The sequence below is a fragment of the Marmota monax genome, unplaced genomic scaffold (assembly GCF_021218885.2).
Source record: "Marmota monax isolate L192 unplaced genomic scaffold, Marmota_monax_Labrador192_F-V1.1 WCK01_AAM20220418_F8-fsc00025, whole genome shotgun sequence".
In the NCBI taxonomy this organism is placed as follows: Eukaryota; Metazoa; Chordata; class Mammalia; order Rodentia; family Sciuridae; genus Marmota; species Marmota monax.
This window is the reverse complement of record NW_026691950.1, coordinates 747,661-770,183: the sequence shown is the minus strand read 5'-3', so window position 1 is coordinate 770,183 and position 22,523 is coordinate 747,661. Positions and strand designations below refer to the sequence as shown.

Genomic DNA, 22,523 nt, shown 5'->3' with positions numbered 1-22,523 from the left:
CGCTTACTTGGACAGATGTGGCTTCAGTGTCTCCCTGGAGGCCACATGCAGAGGAAGGCTGGGACTGGATCATTCCTAGCACAGGGAAGATCAGTGTGGCTGCTAGGACAGTGTGGAAATCAGAGGCTGTGTGTGACCTCCTCGGGCCTTGGCCACTTGCTCCTACTGGCATATAATATCCACGAGGGGCAACGATCACAAAATAAGAATGATTTCCAACATTCCCCACAGGTTACACATGGGCAAGCACTTTCCTTCTCAGAAGTCACTTTTAGGGCCGCATACAAACTCTGATGAGCCCGAAGGCAGAGAAGAAAGCACATGGGCTTCTCAAGGTCAGACCTGGGATAGAATTGTGGTTTTGCTGCCTTTATAACCCCTCCCTCCCTCACTTCCTGTCTCTCCTTTGCTCCTTGGTATGGTTCAGATCTGAGATGTCCCCCAAAAGCAGCTGTGTTGATACAGGAATATTAGGTGTGAACCGACTGGGTGGTGAAAACCGCAACCTCATCAGCCCACCTAGTTTGAATGGATTAACTGGGTGGTGACTGTAGGCAGGTGGGGCCTGGCTGGAGCAGGGAGGTCACTGGGGCCCTGAAAGCGTTCATCTTCCCCTTGCTCCCTTGCTTCCTGGCAGCCACGACCTGAGCAGCTACCCCCCACAGTGCCCTTCCACCATGATGTTCTGCCTCCCCCTGCGTCCACAACCATGGAGTTGGCTGATCACGGACTAAATCTCTGAAACCTCATGGTTTTTGATCAAACCTTAGTGATGAGGATGATGTGAATGGTGATAATGTTGGTGTGACAGGACAGACTGGGATTGGATACAAGAGGTGCACACAGTCAAGAGAACTTTCTGGAAAATTGGGATCAAACCTCAACCCCTCTCCAAGTTGTTCTTGTGGGGTATTCTAGTCCCAGCCACAAAAAGTTGACTAACAGGTCCCCTCTCTTTCTCCCTCTTCTCTCATTGGGTCAGTCCATTCGAGTATTTATTGTGTTCCTGCATCCCACTAGTCTGAGCTAGGTCCTGGGAAAACAGTGGCTAAGAAGATAGACCCACAGTCCTTGTTTGATGGTGCCTGCAGCAGGGAAGGCATTGAACAGCTATTCCAAGGGGATGTGCAGAATGACAGGAAACCCACAGGTGCTATGGGAAAATGTAGCAAGGGCTTCAACCAGAATGAGGACTCATAGCCCAGGTTCTCGTGACTTCATTGTCCTCTACACCCAACTGTGAGAACATGATTCTGTGTATAAAGTGTCTAGCACCATGCTTGGTCCATCTTGACACTGTGACTACTCAAACCAGCTTTCGCATGGTCCTTAGGAAACCGCCATCAAAGTCAATTCATGCCGCATCAATGGCCCCCTCTTTTATATCCTACACTGCCTCTGCTTGTACTAATTAAGTTTTACCCAGATTCATCTTGCTACCTAGGATTCCAGGGAAGGCAAGGGTAAGTAGTAACTCTCTTTGAATCTCCAGAGGGCCTGCAGTGGTGCCTAACACATAGTAGCTGTTCAATAAATGTTACTAGATTCAGTTGAATAATGGAAATGAAACAGAGTCTCAGAGAAAGGGCACTAAACATCTCAGAGAATGAAAACGTTTTATTGGAAGAAGTTAGAATTTATTCTGATATTATTTATAAAGATGATAAAACCTATTGAGTGAATAAAAACCAATACACATCACATTCTTTGTCTCATCACTGCCTCTGATAGTAGGCAGAAAAGATTAAGAAAAGTTTTACTCCAAGGAATCCTTCTTAATTAAGTGGTGAGGCATTATTAAAAATCAAATTAATTAAAATAAGCTATTGCTGTTGTACTTCACCAGTAGATACAGGGGTTCTGAGAACATAAGCCATAGGAACTCTTAGTTGCATATAAAAATTTTTCTGAATCTTTCAAGTAGATGGTGAATCTTTGAGTAGAAATCTTCCTGGCTAGCTGGTGTGGGATTTCTCTTAGGTTGATACAGAGAGATGGACTAACATGGAGCTAATGAGGCTTAAGCTTTGGTCCCCTGGCTGTATATAGGCCCTTCCAAAGCCACGGTAAGGGACTTCAAGTTATGTTTGCATCTATGACATATTTAATATGTAAGATAATTTAACACATGTATACCATGTATATAGATATATAAATTTGTAATGGTAAGATAATTTTGTACTCTCTTCCTTTCAAAGTTTACTTTAAGCTTCAAGACAACAAAACTTGAATTCTCCCTGCTAACATGTCTCCTAGGAAAGATCTGGGGTGGAGCCCAGGGATAATGACATTAGTAATGAAGATGATGTCAATAATGATAACATTGGTGTAACAGGACAGACTGGGATTGGATATAAGAGGTGCACACAGTCAAGAGAACTTTCTGGAAAATTGGGATCAAATGAACATAAAAGACCTGATAAGGACAGGATACAGAATACAGAACACATACCAACCCCAGGGGCAGGGTTTCTGCCCATCCCTGCCCCCAGGTTTTGGGAGATCTCAAGTTATTCTCAAACCGCAAGTAAATTGTCTGCATATATGCAGCTCCCACCCCCTAAAGAGAAACTCAACTCACAAAATTGGGAAACTCTGACATGGGCATGATAGAGAATGGATTGTCTACGATTATACTATTCTAGGAGTAGAATATATAACAGTAGGAGAAAGTGCAATTTATAAGCCAAAATTGTATGGCATCATCTTGGATCTCCCTCCAGTGTCTTCTGGTTTGAGCCTATGTCACCAGGCAGGCACAGAAGGACAGGCTTGATAAGGAAGGTGGTATGGGACCAACCTGGGGATCAGGAGAAAGGAATCTTAAAGCAGTAAATTAGACTCCCTCCAATGGAGGGTCCACAGGCTCACCTATGGCCCAAGTCAGCTTACCAGAGAACGGTGGAAGGACAGAGAGAAAGTGAGTCTTTCATTGGGGTATGAGGTCATTGAGGATCTCCTGAATATCATGACTTTTTCCTGCACATAAAGACCAGAACCAGAGACTGAGAGTCTAGAGGAGCAGGAAACTGTCTTTTAAAAGAAAATAGCATTGGTGGTAACAAGAAAGTGCCTAGTGCCTGGGGATTCATTTTAACTATGGGGTGAATATAGTACGTCTGGAGCCTGAGGAGGAAAGAACTCTGCTCTTCAGTAGCCCGGAGGGGTGAGGTTCGTTATCGGTGCTCTCGGGGAAACAGGAGCTGAACTGATCCTAGACAGAGGGTGACGTTAGGAGCACTCCAGGAACCACGGGGAATCACAAGATCAAGGCCAGACTGAAAGGTGGGCTGGGGAGAGGGACCCTTGGATTCCAAGGAAGGAGCCAGGGAGTTCCGCCTTCACGGGGTCAGGGAGTGGCCCTGGATCAGAACCACATGCCTGTGATTCGCTCTGGCAGGCCCTCTTGAGCCAGGTGCAACCACTTCCCTGCCACACCTGCAAGGCCAGGCTGGCAGAGCCCAGGGTCCCCCCCTGCCTCTGCAGCTGGAAACAAGCAAGGTGCTTGGGCCTAGGGCAAGCATTTGGCTCAGAGTCAAGTTCTTGCTATACTTCCTTTGTCTGTGCCCCGCCAGCATGGCCAGCACTTTGACTTTTGTACCTAAAAAAGGAGGCTTTCCTTTTCTCAAGCACAGGGAATATGTGCTAAATCCAGTGATTTGTCCTGGGCTTTCCAGCCCCAGCCTAGCACCAATATCAAGAAACACGGTCAGCCCCAAATGCCTTGCACAGGACAAAGGCTGGGGACTTCTGGAGAGAAAGAGAATTGGGGAAGAGCTACTACTCAGGCAACGCTAGAAAGAGAAACTGACCCTTCCTTTATTCCCCAGTATTTGTCAATGATCTGTTAATTCAAAAGCCAGAAACCAAAGAGGTGGCGGAGCTTATCAGCAGTGTGGTTTTTATTGTTTTGTTTGTTTTAATCACACCTAGCCCCTGAGCAAAGAAAGAATGAGGGACGGTCAGGTGAGTTGGACAGAACAGTTCCATAATATTCTGAGAGCACCTATCGCCAAAGCCTCTTTACCCATGGAGTGTGTTTCTGAAAATAGAGTTGTACCTAAAAAAGGAGGCTTTCCTTTTCTCAAGCACAGGGAATATGTGCTAAATCCAGGCAAGGGTGAACCACTTCAGGAGATTATATCAAGCTTGGGTTTAACTTTTACACAGGTTGCTAGAGGGCATGTCTTAACTGACACGCTGTGAACTTACTTTGGGTGTGGAAGAGCTGCTGCCTGCTTTATAATCTACACAGGTGTGCAGAGGACTTCAAAGCTAGTTCTAGAAGGAGGTTGCTGAGAATTACCTCTGGTGGGGGAAAAAAAAAGAAATCCCACAGAACAGATGTAGAGAGAGAAAGATCTTCTCAAAAGTTGCCTTTACAGTAACTTTGAATTCTATCATCTTTCTCTTGAGCTGATTTTTTGCTCAAGAATGGGGACTATCCCATTCCATAGTATGACTTCAGATTTGAAAACCTCTATTCTTTCCTGAAAGCAATTCTAGTAGAGTGTTTACCCAGAAAAATTCAGCAGGATATTAGCCTATTGAGTAGAACCCATCATGGCTCTGTCTTCCAACCCAGGACGACAGACGCTCCCACGCAGAGATTCTTCTAATGTACTAAACTTGAGCTCCAGTCTCGTGGTGGGGAATGTGGTCACAATACATTTGCTTCTCTTCTGTAAAAGTAATTGAATAAGTGAGTATGGTGCCCCTTTTTTATGAAATTATGATGTTGCCTAATTTACTATGTTCAGCAGGGTCTACACATGGAGTTGTATTTTTTAACAATGTTATTGGGGTTGATTGTTGTTACCAAAGGGAAAAAAAGTAATCTTTCCAAGTGTCAATATTTGAGTTTTATTAAAAGCTGAGGGGGATTTATGCATTTACTTACTGCATCTTTTCCTTCTTGGTATTTTCAATGATTTGTGGCCAATGAATCATAAGAAAGAAACCTTAAAACCCCAAGAAACCACCAGAAACCAGGCAAGGCACTTAGCATATTTCACAGTAATTATTCCCACCCCACTCCAAGTCTGAAATATTTATTTTCCCCAATTTGTTTGCTTTTTTCATTTATTGACATTTTGGGAACTTCCAGATTAAATTCCCTGTTCCTCTGAGGGTAGGATAACTGAAATTGAGTATGGGAAGTCCTGTCTGATTCAGCCAATTTCCCTCTTCCTCAGAAAACAGGAAAATCATTTTTCTCATAGAGTTTTTTCACCCCTTGGGATAGACTATTTCCACTAGATTGATTCAGAACTGTAATACATAGTACTTAAAAAGTTAAAACTTCTACCTGGGCTCTCTGGTTAAAGCATCTATCTAGTGTCGTCACTTATTTTCTAGGCAATGATGACAGCACTTCAATTTGTTTACATTTGTCCTGTTACCTTCCAGCTCACCATGTATCTGAGCTTCATGTGCCCTATTTATTATCTCCCCATTTCATCTTAGCAGTTCTTATTCATTCTTGCTACGGGTTCTTAATTTCTTTCAATCTGGGGGACTTTCCTTAGTTTTGCAGAATTTCTCTTGGCACAGACTCTTAGTTATCCTGTGTCCCTTTTTCCCTTGCTTCTACTAACTAAATCCACTTCTAGTTTTTCTTTTTCCTTTGGTGGGAATACTGGGGGTTGAACTCAGGGGCACTCGACCACTGAGCCACATCCCCAGCCCTATTTTGTATTGTATTTAGAGACAGGATCTCACGGAGTTGCTTAGTGCCTCACTATTGCTGAGGCTGGTTTTGAACTCACAATCCTCCTGTCTTAGCTTCCAGAGCCACTGGGATTACAAGTGTGCCGCTACCACGCCCCACGCACTTCTGGTTTTAGTGAAGTATTTTGTTTTACTCTATTGCCTTGCCCCCAAATAGAATTTACATTCTGCAGTCTCCTTGCAGCTGGTTGTAACCATGTGATGAAGCCCTTAATGACAGACTGTGGACAGAAGTGAGGACTGATGAGCACAGCCAGTGTTCACTTCCATGGAAGAGCATTGTTCACCTCCATTCTTTTCCTTCTTCCTCCTATGGGCTAGCCAGAACCTGTTTGTGGCATTGGTGAGACAGCTGTAACCATACAGTCAACACCCTAGGGGGACACAAAAGCTTCAAAGTAAAAGAAACTTTAGAATCTGAATAATCCAAATAAATTTCCTGGACCACCTACCTATCTCTGGACTGACTGTTACATGAGAAAAGAAATACACTTCTCTCTTATTTGAAAAATTGTATTTTTAAGTCTTTTTGTTACAGCAGCAAAACTGACACCGTATTCTGACAAATACATTTCTGAAAACAAAAGAGAAGATGCTGCTACTGGACTCTATGCTGGTCAGATCTTACTTGGAATGTGGTCTTACTATCTGTAAATCACATTTTAGGAGGCGTAACAGGAAAGCAGGGGTTTTCAGAGGAGAATAATAGGCATGGTGAGAGATTTGAAGTTGAAGATACTAGAAGAGCAGATTTGAGTAGGTGTGCGATTTTAAAATGTCTGCAGAATTGGCACATGGAAGAGTGACTTGCCTTGTTTGGAGTGGTTTCAGAGGATAGAAGTAGGATTCAATGGGAAAACAAATGTTGCTTAAGCCAAGGAACATTCCTGACCCTCAGGTCTGCATGAACATTGAAAGGATATCTGGAAGCCTTGAGGTCCTGGCCATGGAGAGGCCTCTACAGAACCTGGGTAGCCATTTGGATTTCATGATGACTGTGTGCCATGCGTGCGCATTACATAAAAACTGTCTCTAATTCTTAGGACAGTATTAAAAATTACATAATTGTATCTGTTTGATAGAAAGGGAATTTAAATTTTGAAAGAAATTAAGACTGTCCAAGTTAGGGGCAGAGTTCCTGTTCTTTCTCCTGACTACAGTTTACAAAATGGCTGAAAAATTCCTCCAAATTTGAATCCTACAAGTCCCCATGGAAAATCATCTTTTCCATCTTGGCAAGAGATCTTGCCTGAAGGTTGGTGCGCCTCATCTCCAGAATTTCAACCTGGTAGCCAGCTTACTTTAGGCCTTCCTTTATGTGTTAGAGGGGGTCAGCAGGTCAGCAATCTGTTTTCTGACTTAGTATACGCAGATAATACATTTTCCAGCTTCCCTTGGAAGAACGGGAGCAAAATGATGTGAGGCACTTCCAGATGTGGCCCATAGAAACCTCCCTTGTTCTTTCTTCCACTGCTGCTAGATCCTGACACATGGAGTGACCTTGACTCACATGGAGTGACCCTGACTCCCACTGACCTTCAACTGTGTTGAAGATGGCAGAACTCTCCTTCACCTCCTGCCAACCTGTTGGAATGTGTGTCAGTAAAACCCTTTCTGTTCCCCTCTCCCCCAACCCCTGGAAATCACCAGTTTACTTTGTCTCTATGATTTTGACCATTTTAGGTCCTCATATAAGTGGAACCATACACATTTGTCTTTTTGTGACTGGTTTATTTCACTTGGCATGATGTCCTCAAGGTTCATTCATATTCTAGCATATGACAAAATTGCATTTTTAAGGCTAAATAATATTCCGTTGTGTATATAGACTACTTTTTATTTATCTGTTCATCCATCCATGGATGTTTGTGTTGCTTCCAGGTCTAGCTAGTGTGAGCATGCCGCTATAAATATGGATCTACAAATATCTTCAAGGCCTTCTTATTGATTCTCTTAGATAAATACTCAGAAGTGAAATTACTGGATCATATGTGATTCTGTTTTAATTTTTTTTGAAGAACCTAGGCTGAACCTTTTGAAAAGCGTTTCTTTCTTCTTTTTCTTTCTTTCTTTTTGGATAATGCTGATTTGATTTCTTCCAGCTCTCACTCTTTTGACCCTGCCTAGTTCTTCCAAGTTGACAAAGTGATAACAATTTCTTTATATAACATCAGAGAAGTTTTACAACACAGACTCCTTGGGTTAAAGGTAATGTCACAAGTTTGTCCAATGGTAACCCATGGTTTAGCCAACCAATTTGTGCTGTTTGAAATCTAATATTTTTCTTTTTTTTCAATTATTTTAAATATCAGGAAGTTTCTTATGAGAAAAAGTCAGGCTTAGATTATTTTGTAAATTGGAAGATTTTGTACAATTGTATCAAAACCAGATGGCACCAGGAGGGTCCCTTGAGGCAGGTCATACCCTCTCTGGTTCCTTGCAGACCCAAGGCTCCCTTTTTGTCCCTAACAGTGATACACATGACAGTGGCCACATATCTTTGTGATGCAGCTATTTTTATTCCACACCATACAGGCCATTTGGACTTATGCCCCCTGATATTGCTGTACTAAATCAATGATTAACAAAGAATTGCTCTCTGGCCCTTTCCTGAGAGCTGGTTCTGAAGGGGTGAGAGTTCCTTTGGAAGGCAAAAAACCCTTCCCAGGGGCTGACAAGATGAACCAGAAAGTCTCCCCATTATTATGAGGTACTAATCCTTTTTGTGGGAGCTTATGCCGTCTATATAAAAAAAATTATTCTCTTTGGCCCCTAGCTTCCTCCATAACATGAATATAAGACATAAAATCAAATCTGTAAGACAGAAGGAGAGAATTTGTGATTCTGTTTTGAATTGAAGCCCAGACAGTGATATCAATTGACCTTACCAGAGAGTTAACCCTTTTCCTTCCTTACTGCCATGTTCCTACCTACGCTGACCTCCAGTTGTCACCATCAGCCCCTTGAACATTGCACGGGTCCAGGTAACACACCCATCAGTGGGTCACCAGCAGAACAGAGGAGCTGGGAGCAGAGGGGTAGCAGGTACAGAGGACCCCCTGCCAGGGTTGGATACCTGTGCAGGGTTCCTGGCTCTGACTCTGTAGGAAGGGTTAGCAGGTGTGCTACTTGGTTTTAAAGCTCTGGAATGTGCAAGATTAGGTTTTCTACAGATGTGCACATGATTTTCATGCAAAATAGTTTCCTTTTTCTTAAAGCTTAAGAGGAAGGAGTAGTACAAAGTGGATCACAGATTTCCCAGAGGATTTTCTATACTCATGGTACAAATGGGGTAATGAGTGGGTGGGAATACTTCACTGGTTTTACCCCATCTGTATTCTGTATACCATAGGAGTATACAATATTGGGATGGTATACAGTTGTACATTTAAAAATGTGACATTTTGTGACATTAGAATAAGGACAATAACAACAATGTCTCAGGTCTATCATCTCATTATTACAAGTGCTTAGAATAAATAAAGGAAAGGTTAAATTTTAGAAAGGGAACTTTAGGTTAAATAAGAATCAAGAAGACTTCTACTTCTAATCAAGATAGAATAACAAGGACAAATTTACCCTCCTACCTGAGCAGCTGAAAACACTCACACACACACACACACACACACACACACACACCCCAAAAGTACTCAGGATATTGGAATCAGGCAATGAAGGATAGGGATCCCTGCTTCGCCTAAGCCATACAGGAGATCAAACCCAGGGCCTCACACACACCAAGCAGGTGCTCTACTACCACCAAGGTATACCTGGCCCCTAAGGCTCCTTGAAGGAGGAGAGACAGATGAAGTCCTACTACTGCCTGAGGGGAATTTCCAGGTCATGGTGCAGGGGTGGGGAACCAACGCAGAGCTTAGTGATAGTCACAGGGACAGATCTTGGGAGTCCACGGAAGTGAAGATGTTAATTTATGGGGCACAGAGGAGAAATCATTCCAGAGAACTCTAGCTCTGTCCAGAGGCTCCTGATGAGTGTAACCATGGGAGGAAGTCACCAGAGGTTGGGGGTAAGGGACTGAAAAGATTAGAGGGAACAATGACTGGAAATTATAGTGTTTTCAACAAGCAAAAGGAGACAAATGACCACAACAAAAACCTTTGATCTAGAGCTCATCCTAGACACAAAAATTAACTCCGAATGGACCATACACCTGAAGGTAAAACACTAACTATGAAACTTTCAGAAGAAAATGTAAGGAAATCTTTGTGTTCCAAGTCTGATAAAGATTCCTTAGGGATAACACAAAATGCACAATGTGTAAATAAAAAAAAGTGATGACTTCGGCTTTATCAAAATTAAAAACTTTTGCTTTTAGAAAGACGCTATTAAAGAAATGAAAATATGATTCACAAACTGGGAGAAAACTGTTAAAAGTCTCATATTTGACAAGTGACTTGAGTCTAGACTACATAAAGAACTCTCAAAAATTTCAATAATGAGAAAATAAACTCAATTAAAATTGGGCAAACTATTTAAACAGTTCACCAAAATAAAAAATAAAAAAGATGGTGTATTGGAAGTAAATTCATGAAAATATGCTCAACATCAGTAGTCATTAGGGAACTCATAATTAGGTATTACTAAACATCTATTACAATGGGTAAAGTTAAAAAGTCCAACCATACCAAGTGTTGGAAAGTATATTGGATTGAACAGAACTCTTACACACTGCGGGAATTAACTATGATAAGTCAATTAAAAATAGTTTGGAAATTTCTTTAAAAGTTAAATATGCACCTACCCTATGATTTGCCCATTTTATTACTAGATAGGCAAGAAAAAATATTTCCATAAAGGAATATTTTATTTCATAAAAAAGTATTCCATAAAAGAATACTTCCATACAAGGACTGGTATAAGCATAAATAGCAGCTATATGTGAAATAGTCAGATAAAGAAAACTTATCAAAATCCTGAAGGAGTAAGGATAAACAAATTGTTGTGCGTACATATCATGGCTAACTTCTCCATTATAAAAATGTGTTACCAAGTCACAGCAGCATGGGTGGATTTTAAAATAATTATACTGAGTTAATAAAGCCAGAGTACAAAGAAGACAAAAAACTGGGTATCTACTGAATGATTGCATTCATGCAGCTTTTTAAAAATGCAAACTAATATGTAGATAGAAAGCAGATCAGTGGTTGCCTATTATATGTTAGCTTTACATTGCTGTGACCAAAACACCTGACAAGAACAACTTAGAAAAGGGAAAGTTGATTTTTGTCTCACAGTTTCAGAGGTTAAATATATGGTGGGCTGACTCCATTCTTCGGTCCCAAAGTGAGGTAGAGCACCATGGTGGAAGGCTATGGTGGAGGGAATCTGCTTTGCTCATGGCTGCCAGAAAGCAGAGAGAGAGTGGGAGAGAAAGAGGCTGAAGGGAATATGAACCCTTCTAAGACACCCAGCAACCCTCCTCCTCCAGCCATGCGCCACCTGCCTACAGTTACCACCCAGTCAGTCCATTCAAACTAGGGTGGACTGATCAGGTTACAGTTCTCATAATCTAATCATTGCACTTCTGAACATTTTTGCATTAACACAGGAACTTTTGGGGGAACAGGTCACATCCAATCCATTACATGCAAGAATGGATGTCAGAGAAGGGTAATAGAGATAATAGGGTAGTAAAAAGAAACTTCTGGGAGTGATTTTGTTCAATATCTTAATTGGAGTAGGTGATGGTTTCATGGGTGTATATGTACATCAAAGCTCATCAAATTATGCACTTCAAGCACGTGCAGTTTATTGTATGTCAATTATAACTCCATGCAGCTATTAAGAAAACACGAATATCGCAGAATATGGTAAAAATTATGAAGGCTGAATAAGTTTTAGAAGCACAGTTCAGAATTACACTATTTGTTCCTTTTCTTTTCTTTCTTCCTTGTTACGTATTTTTCTTTTGTCTATTTCTTTTTCTTCTCTTCAAGTAAGAATAGGTAATAACAATTTGGGGCTACCAAGAATGCCCCAACTTCAATATAAGAGAAAGACTTTTGACCATGTCTGTTCTCTAAAGATGCTATAGAATAATTTGTTTCATAAAATAAGGAGGCCTCTGGGGCTGGTGTGGTGGCTCAGTGGTAGAGCACTCGCCTAGCATGCATGAGGCACTGAGTTCAGTCCTCAGTACCACATAAAAATAAATAAATAAGATAAAGTCATTGTGTTCATCTACAACTAAAGAAAAATATTTAAAAAATAATAATGAGGAGGCCTCTGTCTTGGGAATACTCCATCACAGACTCCAGCACAAACCCTTGACAGGGATAAGTAGCATCAGATGAGATGTTAAGTCAAATCAGTCAAGCTTATTTTTGTTAAGTGTAGTAAGCCAGGCACAGGAAAACACACACACACACACACACACACACATTGTGACTCATTTGTGCAAACAAAACAGTTGACCTTATAGAAGTAGAAAGTAGAATCAAAGTACTAGAGGATATAAAGGGGAGGAGGGAGACAGAATAAGGAGAAACTGGGTATCCAAATGCAGTTAGATGGGAGAGTGTTCCAGATCACAGTAGGTAACTAGAGTCTACAACAACTAATTACAACTTTTCAACGTAACCAGAAGAGTTTGAAGTTTCCCAACATATAGGAATGATAATATTTTTAGGAGATAGGTAATGAAAACTACCCTGATTTGATCTTTACACATTGTATACATGTATCACATTATAATATTGTTCCCTATAAATAGGTACAAATATTGTGTTGATTTAAAATTTTTTTTTAAATTCAAACTTTTTTTTTTAAACTCATAAAACTCTTTCTACAAATGAAAGAAGCCTTAGATGGAAGACAAATACTTAGAGAAGTTAAGGGCTCACAGTCCTGCCCACTTGGCCCGCTCTGAGGTGGCCCTGTTAGCATCTCCTTGGGTAGATGACTCTTGTTTGCTCCACCTCTGAAATTATCAAAACTTTTACTTACAGTGGGAGTAATTGAGGGCCATGGATGAGAAGTTTTTGCCTAAACCATCCCATTAGAGCATGGGGTTGAAGTGAAGGTTTGACCACATCTTAGTCATCTGAGAAAAATGGACCCATTTGCAATAGAAAACGGCCCATTACATTCTTTTTCAAATAAATCTTGTAATTATGACATTGATAATCTCTTTCCCAGACAGAGTATAATACAGCTACTATTTATCCAGCCCTTGCCCCTTTTCACTTTCTGAGAAAGAAAGGATTTCAATAATGGTGGGGTTTAATAACAGTGTGGTCAGTTCTGTCTCTTTCCCTTCAGACCATGCGTGTTTCTCTCCCTTTAACCCTGAGTGTACCAACTGTGTCCGACCACAAGAGAAAAGGGATGCTCTTCTTTAATTTATAAGAATAATAAAAAGTCACCATTGTGAGCTTTTACTGAGCACTTACCAAGTGCCAAGCACTAGGTGATGGTAAATTTTATGTTGACTTGGCTGGTCCACAGTGCTCACGTACACGGTCGAACATTATTTTGCAAGCTTCTATGAGAATGACTTGGGATGGGATTTCCATTTAAATTGGTGGACTTTGAGTAAAGTGGGTTTCTCTCTACAATGTGGGTAAGCTTCACTCAATCGTCAGTTGAAGATCTACATAAAACAAAATTCTGAATGCCCCTAAATAGAGGATTTCCCCTGGATACGGCCTTTAGTCTTCATCCTTCTGGGTCTAGAGTAGATAGCTTTGGGACTCTATTGGCAACTCTTTCTTGCGTCTCCAGCCTTTGGCTTCCTCTATCAGATTTTGGATTTACTGAACTTCCCACAATTACATAAGCAGATTATTTAAGTTCTCCCTCTCTATATATATCTATATAACCTATATGAACTGTTTCTTTAGAGACCCCTGACCAATACAGCCTGTGATAGGTCTCTTAAATACTTTAGTTCATCTCATTTTCTCAAAAATCCAATAAAGCCTTTAAAGGTATTATTGTGTCATGGGTAAAGGAACAAAGGTTTAGTGACAAAGGGTGATTTGCCCAAGATGCTCCAGCTAGTGGGTGGCGGAGCCATGATTGCAACCCACTATTCAGGAACTGATCTGCTTTTCTTAACCACACTAGTTGCCTTTGACATGTATGGGCCTCAGTAATACTGACCAGCACTGCTCCCTGCAGTCTATCTCTGATGGGTTCTTTTTTCTTTCTGCCAGGGGCTCCTGGAAGACTGCTTGATGTCTGCCAGAAACACCCAACCACTCCCGGGCAAATTCAGGCATGATTCTTCTCTTGCTGAGCCTCAGTTTCTTCATTGACAAAAAGGAGGGTAAACCACTTCACTAATTTGTTGTGTGGATTAGATAGTGTCTATGTTATTGTCTGTGCACAGTGTACACTCAGAAGTGTTCTCCCCTTCCCACCGTGCTCAAATATGCATCAAAAAGACATCAGTACATTACAGTTGGATCTTGGACACTCTCAACTCCCTATACAGTGAGCCCCTCTCTATGCTACCTGTATTGGTTTGCTAGAGTTGTCATTTCAAATACCATAGACTGTGTGGCTCACACAGCAGAAATTTATTTCTCACAGTTCTACAGACTAAAAGTCCAAGATCAAGGTATAAGTGGGTTTGTTTTCTTCTCAGGCCTTTCTCCTTGGCTTGTAGGTAGTGGTCTTTTTGCTGTAGGATCTTGTCTCTGTCTCATAGTCTTTTATCTGTCCACATGTATCTCTGATGTCCCTGTGTGTCCAAATTCCTTTTTCTTACAAGGACACAAGTCATATTGGATTGGGTCCCACTCTAATGGCCTCATTTTAACTTCACTGCCTTTTTAAAGGCCCTATCTTCAAATATGGTCAAATTGTAAGGAGCTGGGATTGGGAATTCAACCTATAAACCTACAATTCAGCCTATCACACCATCTAATCCCCCAAGTGCTGAGGATCTGCTGCTTAGGAAACCTACTGTTTCTACATTTTATATCAGTTACCATTGAGATTTATGCACAATTTTTTTTTCTGTCTTATCCTTCAAACTTTCTGCCAGTTTGACATTATTTCTTCAGGATTGTGCTTAGAGACCAGCTAAACTGATCAGTACTTAAGGCAAGTGGTTCATTCAAATTCTATGAATTTGTCCATTGGTTATGAAAGTTTACCAGAAGTGTCGGGCATTTTCACAGAAGTTGCTTCATGTTCTTAGTCTACAAGCTGCACACCCTTTCACCACCATCATCAAACACCCACATAACCTACTAAGAAAAATACTCTGGGGAGTAGGGAAGCATTTTGAAGTAGACTTCAAACAACCATTATAGAAGGAACATGATATCATAATAGCATTGCTGTCTACTCCAGTGGATCCTATATGCTTTAAATCTGCTTTTATTTGTCCCTGAAGGAGTTACTCCTGCTCATGTCAAGGGTCCCAACAATTCAATCTCTATATTTTTGTTTTTTCTAATATGTGAACCCAAGAGAGCAGTTCTGGTTGATTTGATCAGTATCCAATATGGATCATCTCTACTAATAAAGGTTGTCAGGTCAGAAGACCTCACAGGCCACTAATCTTCCTTATGTCTCACCTCCTTCTGGTTGCTTTTCACATTGGGTCCAATCTGGGATGTTTGGGGAAGAAGGGCCTAAAGGTACAAACAAAGTGACTTAGAACCCATGTGAGTAATTTCCCAGGAAAAGTGTGTGTATACAGGTGGGCACCACACTCCATGGGCTTCTCAGATACTCTCAGAGGCCCACTGTGCAGAGTCACTGTGCAGAGTAACCGCCATGTTGGCAAATCTCTTTCTTTTGCTGGCAGCCTGCTCCAAAATAGTCCTTATCCACTTTAGACAACAAACGGACTTTCTAACTCCAAGAATTAAATTTTATAAACTGGGTAAGTCATGGACCTCTGTTTTTATGCTACTCAAAATTATTTATAAGACACAGAAACCAAATTACTGAAAAGTAAGGTGTGTGCACAGAGGATAATTTAATATTCTGAGAGGAAAACACATGGAAAAGAAATCCAGAGAAGTTGTCTCTACCGACTTTTTTTTTCCTTTTTATCTTTTAAACAATGCCTTAAATAGAGCATGAACTTCTATAAGTTGAACTTAAATAAAGAGTAAAAGGAACAGGAAATCAATGGGAATCACAACTTAATGCAAGCTTTTCTAAAAGAGCCCAGGAATCCATAAGGGACTCATTCTGTATTGGATTTCTGAAAGTCAGCAGAAAGAAACTGAGCTAGTAACCCAGTGATGGATGCCTGCCATCAGCGGCACATCTATCCCTTTCCTCCCTGGAAGCTTAAACAAATTTTACCTCATTTCACAAGCTCTCAATCATATTCATGAAGTCAGGACTTCAAATGGGGCATGATTATAACTTTAATGGCTCTTGCAGGTAGAACTGACTCGGGTGATGTGGGATGTTGGCAGCAGTTTAATTACTTTAGGGTAATGATGCGAATCCCAGTTAGGGGCCGATTTTGGCATTGCTGGCTATTATTTGCAATAATTAATATGATTAAGCATCCTGCCTCACAATCTCTTTTATTCTCCTCTCCGTACTAATATTGGGGGCCTGTCTTCTGAAAGTATTGTTTGCTCAAAATTTCCTTCCCTTCATTTTTATACGTAGGGCAGGATATATACACCTGAGAACACAAGGACCTTATTTATGCATAAAGAATGTTTTTCTGGAATCTTTTTGCACAGATGAAGCAGAGGAGGAACTTTTCCACTTTCTTATTCCCCTTTGTCTTGACTCCTTTCCTTGCTTGCTTGTGGTTTGTGTGGCTCTCTGGAGTGAATCCACCGATGAATCAATGGGCATCTATGCCATGATGCTATCCAAGAATGATAACAGCCAGTGTTTGTTGTTTACTGTAGAATGGCTGTAAGCACCTGACTTTTCTTATCTCAGTTCACCAAAATAACTGCATGATTCCTGTTTCACAGATTTAAAGTAAAATTGTACGGATTAGACAACTTGCCTGAAATAGCATACCTAGGAAGCCATAGCACAGACATTTAAGTCCAGGTGGTCTGTGACTTCACAGGAAGAGCTTTTCCACACTAATTTCTACTGAAAGACGGTAGTGCTAAGGATAACTTCTCTCTCAAAAATGACAGTCATTCCTGCAATTCATATCCTGCAACATATAGAGACTTTATTATTTTATTATATTATATGCTAAGGCCATCCTAGAGGCTCAGACACAGGAGAAAACTAGATACAGCCTGGCCCTCAAAGTGGTCATGGCTTTCAGGAGAAAATTAGAGCAGCATGTGATGATGTTATGATGGAAAATTATAGAAAATGTCTTCTAAAAATAATGGTAATGTGGTCACTCAGAGGAATTTGACTAAAAAAAAAAATCTCAGTGAACTCCAGCCACTGGATCATTTTCTGAAAAAATAGGAAGAAAAGCCAAGGGACAGGACATAGATGATACCCTCACTATCATCAAAAATTAGCAATCACTGAGCATAACCTGCAGTCGAGTGAGAAGTTTATGGATTCTGGAACCCCACAGACTTGGTCTCAAGTTTTTGTTTGATTCTTTATTAGTTGTGACACTTTGAGCAGTCTTCTCAAACTCTCTAAACTTCACCTAGAAAAGCAGACTATGAAAGATGGAACCTCTTCTGGTTGTTTAGACAAGAGATTGGCAAACTTTTTCTTAAAGGAACAGAAAGTAAATATGTTCATTTTTGCTGATCATACAGCCTGACATGATGACTCGACTCTGCCATTGTAGCATGAAAGCACCCACAGGCAATAAGTAAATCTACAGGTGTGGCAATGTTTCAATAAATTTCATTTACAAAAACAGATAGGCCAGATTTTGCCTATAAAGCTACCGTTTGCCACTGTGGTTTAGAGACTTAGATGAGATATCAAAAAGAAGTCAAGCGAAACGAACCCAAAAAACTCATATAAGGGTCTCTGGTGTTCTGTAGCACTCAACAATTGTTTGCTTTCTTTCCTTCTTGCAATTTATTCTATTAGGCTGATGAGTCACAAAGGTGCTCGCAAACACGGATCCTCTCTGTTGAGGTGCTTACCATCCTGTTGGGGTGACATGCCATAGAAAATAAAGAGAGCAATACAATTTTACAAGCACCAATTGTGAAGGAAACAGAATAAGACATACAATTATAGAAACTGAATGAAGGAACAGCTACCATAGGGGAAATGGCTAATGTTAGTGAAGAAAGAGGAAAGGACTTCCAGGTAGGGAATCCAAGGGAGGCAGCAAGCTCTAGGTATTTTCAGAGAAACCTGAGTGGAACAACTTGTCTGGAAGAGTAAGTGGCAGTCTAGCTAGGTGGGGTGCTGTAGGGATGCTGCTGGGTTCTGGAGCTTACATCTTATTCTGTAGATGCTGCTTGATGCACTACTTAAGCCAGTACAGAGAACAAAGAGGGCACTCAACAAGTATTTGTTTAATGAATGAAGTCATTGGGAAGTGGTTTGTAGGCTGGGTGGGCAAAAACGGGCTGCCAGAAGATCAGGGGATAAGGGTGTCAACCAGGCAGTTAGGATCAGCCAGAAAGGATAGATTGAAAGAGCATGGGAAGGAAAAACTGGTGCAATAACAAAGTCCCTTAGACTTATTGTTAATGAACAATAGAAATTCATCTCTCACAGTTTTGGGGGCTGGGAAGTTCAAGATCAAAGCACTGGCAGGTTCGGAATCTGGTGAGCGCCAGGTCTCTGCTTCCAAGATGGTGCTTTGAATGCGGCTCTATTGGGGGTGGACACTGTGTCTGCATATTGCAGAAGGATCAGAAAGGCAAAAGGGTGTGGCTAGTTCCCAACAGCCCTTTTGTAATGCATTCTCCTATCTGCAAGAGCACAGCCCTGATAGCCTCACCTCCTCAAGGTCTAAACTCTGAACAACCATTGCAGTGGTCTTAGGTTCCAAGGTGAATTATGTAGGGACACATACCCTCAAACCATAGCAGTGATAGAATAAAGGGAAAAATACGTATTAAGTCTTAAGCATTTGGATTTAGCATCCCTAGAAAACAGCAAAAGAAAAAGTGTAGTATAATAATATGTGCTCCAAGAAGATGAAACCCAAGAGTGGACAGAGATTTAGACGTTATTCTCATAAATGATGGATCATGAGATGGACAGGGTCTTGATTCTGGATGAGATCAGGAAACCAAAGTAAGACTTGGATAGTCAGAGACTGGGGGTCTCCCTAGAAACCACAAAGCATCTCTTTAGTTCATTTAAAGTATTATAGCAATGGAAATGCTGAGCAATCTTGAGTGCTATCTTGTTGTGCTATCTTGAGTGTCCTCCAAAGGTCCATGTGTTAGAGCCTTGGTCTCTGAATTTGGTGCTGTTGGGAGGTGGTAGAAATTTTAAGAGGTGGGACCCAGTGGGAGGTTTTTAGGTCACTTGGGGCTTGCCCTCTAAAGGGATTGTGGGACTCCAGTCTTTTCCTCCCTTTATCTTTTCTTACTTCCTGGCCATGGGGTGAGCAACTTTGCTCTATCTACCATGTACTCCTGCTATGAAGTGCTGCCTCACATGGTGTCAAAGCCACAGGGACCAATCATGGACTGGAATCTCCAAAACTATGGGTTGAAATAAATCTTTTCTCTTTATAAGTTGATTATCTCAGGTGTGTGTTATAATAACAGAAAGCTAACACACTTGGTAATGTCTCACAATAATTGTTTTTTTTAACTAAAAACAAAAATCAGGAAAAAATTAAATAAACCTTATAATTCTGATGTCCAGAAACTTCTCCCATATAATCAAGAAGACACTGAGTATGAATTCCTACAATATTTGAGTTCTGATACATAGGTCTAGAACAGAACCATCCCACTGAGTTCAATTAATAGAAGACATAGAAATGTGTCACCAATAATAATGACTAAAACAACTCTAAGACACTCTCAGAACTTTCCGAAATGTGGCTAATTCAATCATTACTTGGCAAAGCTGCTTTCAAGTTTAGATTCAAATGTGTTGCTCTGTGAAGTATGATTTTATGTAAACCTTATTCAATTCTCAATAGATCTCAGAGCGATGATCTCTTTTGTCTTGCACCTGCTTCACATTTGCTAAAGCCGGGGAGGAAGGGTATTTTCTCTGTTTAGGAATGAAAGTGGTCTACAGGGCAAACAGCAAGAGAAAACTCTGGAATAGAGGTGCCATTACATTTTGTCTAAATGAGAAACATTGCAATCGGGCCTTGTTAGACCCCAAACCTTTGTTACACTGGTGAGCTATAAGGATAGTGCTATGACCTGAAAAAATTTTTGTAGGGGTTCTTCATTTTCCTCTTTCCATTTAACTATTTCCTAAAGCTGATGAAATACATAGTGTTTATGCCATTGCAGGGTGAAGCAGAATGTTCTTTCTAGGGAATAGATGACAGTGAGGGAATAATAGGATTTTAAAATCTGGCATCAGAGCTTGCCAAGTTTAAACTTCTGATTTAAAAAAAAAAAAAGAAGAAGAAGAAGAAGAAGAGCAAACTAAGACCCAGAGAGGCTAAAGGATTGAACAACTCAGCCAGTAAACTGCAGAACCAGGCCTGGGCCCAAGAGTCCTGGCTCCCAGCTCATCCTTCAAGTACATCTTTTTCAGAGGCCCATGTGAGTGGATTCTCCTTCTATTGTGGGAATTAGCAAAAAAAAAAAAAAAAAAGCATCTAAGTCACAACCACCAGAAAGATTTATGCTGAAGATTTATGTTCAGGGTGCATCTACCAGGTCCATCTCCTGACAATACTTTCTAAAGTCAGGACCAAGTCAGAAAGTGCTGCTAGAGACCTGGTCACTTTGAGAGGGAGAGCAGGGATCCTAAGAGGGTCAGGCATAATCCCTTTGATGGATATGCCAAGAGGACCAAGAGCCGGCCCTGAAACCTTGATATTTAAAGCGGTTGTCTGTAGACATAATGCCCTAGTTTGATCAAAGGGTAGGGCCACACAATCCCAGGGAACAGGAAGGCTGACAAGGGGGGAAGGGCCCTTTGTGCTGGAGGCCTGGAATCCGGATGCCTTGGCGGGCGGGGCCGCTGGCCCTGCTGGGAGGGGTTGAGGCCCAGCTTGTCCCCTGCCGGCCTCCCCTGCCCTCTGCTGCTCCTCACACCACAGAGCCTGCCTTCTCCGCACCCTCAGGCTCCTATAAGTTTTCTTCGGTACATTTTTAAAAATAATTTCCAGCTCTGTAGACTTTGCTTAAATTCTTGTTTAATTCTGTGATCAGAAAAGGGAGGCACCCCAGTTTAACTCTTTGGGTCTTTCTCTCAGTATGCGGTTTCCTAAACAAATATTTCATCTATCCTTCAGGTCACATTCTTGACCTTGTTGTTTCAGGTGCCTGATAATTCTGGACTGATGACAGCCTGGCCAGCGCATGGGCCACAGCCCTGCTCCCCCCATTCGGGTCAGGTCCCCTTTCCTCCTGTCCCCCGGCAGCTTTCCCTGGGCCCATTTTTTTTTTGTCCCGGCTTCTTCCCCATTAATTGCTTTTCCCTGCAGCCTTTGTTTTCTTTATCAAAGTGCTTGCTCTGAAGGCTTACACTTCAGATTCCTGCCCCTGGTGCCCTTGGCCCGTTCGTTATTTAATTTTTCTTTCATTCCCTTGCCTGTCAGGCAACTTCTGCACGCTGATTGTTTTCATTCTTGAAAGTCTCCAAACAAAGATCGCAGCCTTGTAGATAAGCTTGAAAAAAATTCAAACACTCTTGGTGTGTGCAGGAGTGTGTATGTGCGCGCGCGCGCACACACACACACACACACACACACACACACACGAGTTAGAAAAGTGTGTTTGGACCCACCCACGTTCTTAGAAGCACAGGATTTTACTGATAAAGGGGCTTTACGCGCTTTCTGATGACCCTGACAGCAACATGACCCCTAATGCCTGCTGCACTCTTGCTTCATAAATTGCTGGACAGAATTTCTTTTTGGTTTTGTTTTAGTCACTCAAATAAATATTTGTAAAGAGTAACTTTGGCTGGTGGGCGGATGGGGTTTTAGAGATACAGTCCGGTTGAAAGGATTGTGTTTTCATAGAATGAGGCAGCACTAAATGACAACACCTAGCATCTGTGCCCAGATAGGTTCAGCCATGTAGGATGGGGCCAAAGCGGCCGGTGGAACAGAACATGCTGGGTCTTTGGGGACGAATGATATTTGGATTCAGGAGGCTTTGCTTTTCTTCTTCTTCTTTTTCTTCTTCTTCTTTTTTTTTTTTTTTAACTGTACTGGGGGTTGAACCCGAGTCCTCAGGTATCCTAAGTTAAATCTCTAGCCGCCAGCCAAGTTCTTCTGATCTCCCCTTCCTTTCTCTTTCCTTTCACCTTTCTTCCTCCTTTCTTCTTCTTGTTTTTACCCCTGAACTTCATATATGTCCTACATTGTCATGGCCCAATTCTGTTCCCCCCAAATCATATGTCAAATCCCTAACCTGGGAATATGATTATCTTTGAAGTCAAGGTCTTAAAGAGGTCACTAAGTTAAAACAAGTTCTTACCCACTTGAATCAAAGTGTGGAATATGATATGTCAAGAAATTTGTAATGTTTTGAACAACCCACAATAAAAAATTAAAAAAAAAAAAAAAAAAAAAAAAAACAAGTTCTTTAGGGTAGGCTAGCCAGCCTGACTGCTGTCCCTACAAGAAAAGGAGATTAGAACACAGACATACGTGGAAGAAAGACCATGTGAGGACATAGGGAGAAAGGGACATCTACAAGCCAAGGACAGAGGCCTCAGAAGACACCAACCCTGCAGACACCTTGACCTCGGACTTCCAGACTCCAGAAGTGAGAGAAAAT

General features: G+C 41.3%; 1 long non-coding RNA gene across 5 annotated transcripts in view; it reads left to right on the top strand.

Annotated features, from left to right (window-relative positions):
* Window positions 1-22,523, top strand: part of LOC124094712 (uncharacterized) — a 110,624-nt gene that overhangs the window by 33,115 nt on the left and 54,986 nt on the right. For 4 of the 5 annotated variants that reach the window (XR_006852335.2, XR_006852327.2, XR_009226908.1 and 1 more), the window contains one exon: window positions 13,908-14,020. This is a non-coding gene — a long non-coding RNA (uncharacterized LOC124094712). Of the gene's footprint in view, window positions 1-7,205; window positions 7,939-13,907; window positions 14,021-22,523 lie in introns of those variants that run through there. The other variant, XR_006852341.2, reaches the window with a different exon arrangement.